Raw genomic sequence first — 5,914 nt, forward strand, 5'->3', positions numbered from 1 at the left:
GTTATTTGCGACAAAGTCCCTCCCCTTTCGCGCCATATTCAAATCAGCTTATATTTGCATTTCTTTTTCTTTTAAATTTTCCCCGTAATTTGCGCACGTTCGCATTTTGGTCCGAGCTTCAACGCTGCATTTTGGGGTCTGGGTTATTTCCAGATTTGGCCCCTGCGCATTCACACATGTTACACGCTGGTCCCCTTTGTTATTTTAGTAGTTGATTTCATTTATAATTGGTCCCTTTTATTTTAATTCTATTTTAATTGAGTCTCCCCTTTTTTATTTATTCATTTCATGGTTCATTATCATTTTTTAGACACATTCAACATTTTTATCCTTGTTTACTTATTTTTCTTTATATATTTATAAATTATTTTAATAATTTTATTTCATTTTTGAAATTACTATTGTAATGTTTTTTTACATACGCTATTATACATATATATATACTTTATAATAAGTTAACTTTAGTCCATGTACATTATTAATGTCATTTTATTTCATACATGTTTTTGAATCTATTCATGCATTTTGATATACATTTTTGTTATTATAATACGTTTTGCATGCATGTTTTAAATATTATTTAAATGATTATTATGCATATACATATATATATTGGCACGTAAGTTTGGTTATATTGGCACGTATGTTTGGTTTATATATATCATCGAATCCATGTTATTTTATACATATAGTTTTCTTCATATATATATAAGTATATTCTTAAATCTATTATATATATAATTTGTAATAAAATTGATTTAATTCTATGTACATATTAAGTCTCATGCTAATTTATTTTATAAAGTTCTTTTTAAATTCTCCTATATATATCTTTATGTATATAAGTTATTTTTAGAACATATCTTACTACATATCATTTTGATTTAGAATCTCGCATTTTAATACTATTTTCATATTTTATACATCATTAAGTTCTCCTTTATTGTACATATTTTTTTAAAATGTTTTTAACACCTTGAATATTATGTGACTTTAAAAATCTTCATTTTATAATACACATTTTAATGATTGAATGTTTATATTAAGTTTGTTTTTACAAATAGTCTAATTTATCAATCCATCAACTTATATATCATGTATATTATGTGCTTATCATTACTTTAAACCTGTTTCATATCACATTTTTTTTATTTTGTTTTATATGTCTTGTGTTGATTATGTTATATTAGGCTATCACTACAGGAAAAATGATCTTTAGCGGCGTTTTTTTTTGCCTTTAGCGGCGTTTTTAAGCGCCGCTAATACTTTTAGTGGAGCTTTTCCAAGCGCTGCGAAAAATTTCGCTATATGTAACACCGCTAAAGATCATGACCTTTAGCGGCGCTGTTTAAAAAAGGCCGTTAAAGACCAAGACATTCAGCGACGCAATTTTAAAAAACGCCGCTAAAGACTAGGACATTCAGCGGCGCTTTTTATAAAAACGCCGCTAAAGACCAAGACCTTTAGTGGTGCTTTTTTAAAAAAACGCCGCTAATTTGCCCATTTTTGCAATATGTATTTTTGCACCTATATTCAACCCTCCTGCAAGAAATTCAACCAAAAACAGCAAATATACCATAAAATCCAACCAAAACCCGCAAATTTAAATAATACAAAATTATACGAAAAATATATTATATAAATTGTAAATGAATATTCAAAATATTCTTACAATAATGTTAAAAGTTACAAGAAAACAAATGTCTAAGATGGCGGATTTTGAAATTGCTGGAACATAGTCATCATAGACTGAAGCTGTAGCTGGAGTTCATTGTATTTTCTGTTCTGCTCCGCCTCCCTCGTTGCTGCCTTCGCCTCTCACGCTGCTGCCTCCGCTCTAAGTTGAGAAATTTGCTCATCTTTGGTAGCTTGTATCTGAACTATCTGATCTTTTAGCCTCTGAAGTTCAGCTTGACTTTTACTCCCGGAAGGCATGTATTGGTGCGAGGTGGATCCAAAATATTGGGTCGGGTTAACACCAGATCCTTGAAATCTAACCCGACCATACCTTTCAGGACCCAAAACTACATTAATAATTCTGTTATCATATCCTCAAAATTAACAGAACTATCAGTCAAAGCAGTCGCTTCATACTCTGCCTTTTTATCTTTTAGTTTCTCCTAATAAATCAGTCAAAGAGTTAGAAATGAAATATACAATAAAAAGGAATACAACATAACATTATTTAAATTAAACTAATAAAAATGAAGAATTAAAACATTATAATTAAATATTATAAATATTTATAATGAAATCAAATTTTATTAAGTAAATATACCATAATTTCTGCAGCCTCAGATGTCATCGGAGTTCCATCTTTTTTCCTGTGCGTAATGTCAAAAAGCTAAAGGCGTCTGACTTTTTGACCAGACGAGGCTTCCTACAATATAGTAGTAAAAATATTATTTAATAGTAAAAAGTCATTAATACTTGATAGAATTAATACATCCATAGTACCGCGGCCTGAGCTACACAAGCAAAACTTCTCGACCCTGCCGTGTGCGTAAATTTTTGTTTTTGCCTGCTGCTTGTTCCAACTCGCTCACGGTCCTACATAATGAAATTATTATTACGTATATAGTCAATACTGTAAACCGAAAATTTTATAAGAGTTTGCAAGTACATAATACCTCTCCTTTCTTCGAATTCCAAAATCGAACCGCATCTTCCCATTGGTACTTCAGCTTTCCCGGTGGGACATTTTGAAATTTTTCTTCGAGGCTTATGGGTTTTTTAAAATATTCTTTTTTCAAACTGCTTTTATGGTCTCTCCATTTTTTACCCAATGCCTTCTTGGTATAGGCATCAGAGACCTCTAAAGCAAACCTTTCCTAAAAAACACAAGTCTAAGAATTAAATATAAATGAAACTTAAACCAAAGTATTATAAATTACATTAACGTTTTGTTACCTTAATATTAGAGAGAGCTTGATTTTTATTGCTATCAGGCATGTTATGCCATGATTCGTAGTTGATAGGAAACATATTGGCATTTCGTGCTATAATGCCCAAATAGCCTGCTAAAAGTCGAGCTTCTTGTCCAACAGGCTGACCATGGCTGTTTCTAGTTACTTTGACACGCTCGACAGAATTTAAGTTATATAAATCTGTTAGGAGCATACGTCCTTGACCCCTGCGCGTCCCACCATTTTCAGCTGAAAAATAATATATTATTACTATATTGAAATTTAAAAATAAATCAGTAATAAAAATTTAATACAATTTGTAAAATAAACTTAGCATTACTTTGAAAATCCACAGACTTGTCAAGTGTCTCCGGCACGCTTGAAGATCCAACAACTGTCTGCTGTTCAATACTTCCCTCTTCCAAACTTGTAGTATTCTGTACAATACTAAGATCTCTTAATCTTCTTCTAGGCATTTTTCCTGCAACACATAAAATAGTTAAAATTTTAGTAAGAAATAACAACAATAGTAAATATAAAATAGTTAAATTATATAACATGACCAATGTTAAAATTATAACATTACATATAAAAAAATCATAAAATCTTACTACATCATAAATCGTAAATATCTCCGTCCACATCCTGACGAACCCATTGAAATTGTGTACTAGTACTAGGGATATTTTCATTTAAGTTTTGTTCTGGAAAAGGCAAAGTTTCTGATCTTTCAACGATGTCATCTCTACTTCCATTCCCCATGTCAAACAAGTCTCTAGGGGTGTTTCGGAGTACAACGTACCAACCCTCATCAATTGAATCTTTCGAGTAAAAAACTTGTTTAACTTGAGAAGAAAATACATACGGCTCGTCTATCAAATGTTCTTCAGTGTGAATTAATCGAGAGAAATTCACCATTGTAAAACCAAACTGATCATTTTTAATTCTGCGAGCAGTATTAGCATCAGCCTAATCACATCGAAATAAGACAACTTTCCATTTTCCATAGTAATCCAACTCAATAATGTCGGTTAGAAGTCCGTAATACTCGACATTTCCCGCAACAGGATTACTGTCCCTAGCACTAGCGTAACTTGTAATTAAAGAATTAACAACTACTCCACAATTTTGAGTTCTCCTCAATCTCTCGCGATATTTGGTATGAAATCTGAATCCATTCATGATGAAGCCACTATATCTTTTTACTACTCGATTCGGACCTTGGGAAAGCCATTTAACTTCGTCATTAACGACATTCTCACTCCAAACCTATTGAATCAAAAGAAAATTGAGTAATTGTAAATGTTATGAGAAAACATTATTAATTGTCAATAAAATGTTGAGTTACATACCGTTTGGCTTAACCATTCATGAAAAGATTCTGCGAATAACCTATTAATCTTGCGATGTTGTAATCTTCGTGAGCGTGAACGAGATCTTAAGACTTGTTTGTACTCACTATGTTAAAAACATGTTTAATTCATTAAAAAATAAACAAATCAAAAAAAGATGAATATTTATCATATTCTAGAACTTACTTGCGTAATTGTTCAAGTGCATCGTGGTGGAAAATAACATATCTATGTGCTTGTATCCAAGATCAGTCATCTAATTCTGTAATTTCAACTTTGCCGATTGGTTCTCCATAACTTTGAAATAAATAAGTTTCGGCCAAGCTAGGATCATTGAGTCCGGCATTTTTACTTGGTCTATTCAACTTGTTTCAACATCTTCTAAATATCTAGAACAGAATGTCATACACTCCTCTGCCAAGTAGCCTTCAGCAATTAATCCTTCCGGATAACGCTTGTTACGGTAATAAAACTTCAATTTGCTTAGGAACCTAAACACCATATACAACATTATCAAAACTGGTAACTATAGGTATAAAGGTGAATGCCTTTGAAATAAATTAGCAACTTTCAATTGGATACATCCAACGATAGAAAACCGGCCCACCAATTATTGTTTCACGAGGGAGATGAATGACAAGGTGCACCATAATTGTGAAGAAGGAAGGTGGAAAGATCTTCTCCAAATTGCATAATGTCAAAGCGGCTCGATCTTGTACTTTTTCAAGTTCTTCAACATTCAGAACTTTGCCACAAATTGCTTTCATTATATTGGACAGTTCAATTATACAGGACGTTACCTTCTTTGACATACAGCACCGTAAAGCAACTGGAAGTAGATCTTGCATCAAGATGTGATAGTCATGTGATTTTAATGAATATAGTCTTCGATCTTTAAGACTTACACATCCAGATATATTTGATGCATACGCATCCGGAACCTTTATATCCTTCAACACCGTGCAGAACATTTCTTTCTCTTCCTTTGACATTGCAAAAATTGTAGGCGGCAACCAATATTTTCGATTAGGACGTACTTGGGGATGAAGATCACGCCTAATTCCCATGTGAACTAAATCAAGTTGACTCTGAAGATTATCTTTTGATTTACCATCAACATTCAAAATTTTCTGGATGATGTTCTCGCAGACATTCTTCTCAATATGCATCACATCAAGATTGTGGCGTAATATGTGATGCTCCCAATAAGGCAACTCAAAAAAATACTTCTTTTCTTCCACAAGTTCGCCTCATTAGGGTCATCCTCCTCGTCAGATTCATCATCAGATTCATCCCTCGATCGTCTATTTTTTTGCTTGTTAGATGGTTGATTCAGCTTCCCGTAACTGAAATCCATATCTTTTAACATGAATAAGATTTCAGATCCAATGGTCTGCTCAGGAGCTTTTTTCAACTCTTTAGTACCGTCAAATAAAGCCCTCTGAAATCTATAGCTATTATTTTCATCTAACCACCGACGATGCCCCATATAGCAGAACTTCTTCCCATTATATAACCACTGTGAACACGTTTGAGTAGCACAAAAAGGACAAGCATAACGTCCTCTGGTACTCCAACCAGATTTCGCATATGCCGGGAAATCATTAATTGTCCATAGCAAAGCAGCACGTAGGTAAAAGTTCTCCTTTCTCAATA

At 32.8% G+C, this 5,914-nt stretch overlaps 1 long non-coding RNA gene across 1 annotated transcript; it reads right to left on the minus strand.

Moving 5' to 3' along the window:
- Positions 1 to 1,621: 1,621 nt before the first annotated feature.
- Positions 1,622 to 2,351, minus strand: LOC121219281 (uncharacterized). Its single transcript, XR_005915947.1, has 2 exons — positions 2,279 to 2,351; positions 1,622 to 2,008 (listed from the first exon to the last, which is right to left on the minus strand). It is a non-coding gene; the product is annotated as an uncharacterized lncRNA (long non-coding RNA).
- Between the last annotated feature and the right edge of the window lie 3,563 nt (positions 2,352 to 5,914).

Source organism: Gossypium hirsutum, chromosome A03, assembly GCF_007990345.1.
Source record: "Gossypium hirsutum isolate 1008001.06 chromosome A03, Gossypium_hirsutum_v2.1, whole genome shotgun sequence".
Lineage (NCBI taxonomy): Eukaryota > Viridiplantae > Streptophyta > Magnoliopsida > Malvales > Malvaceae > Gossypium > Gossypium hirsutum.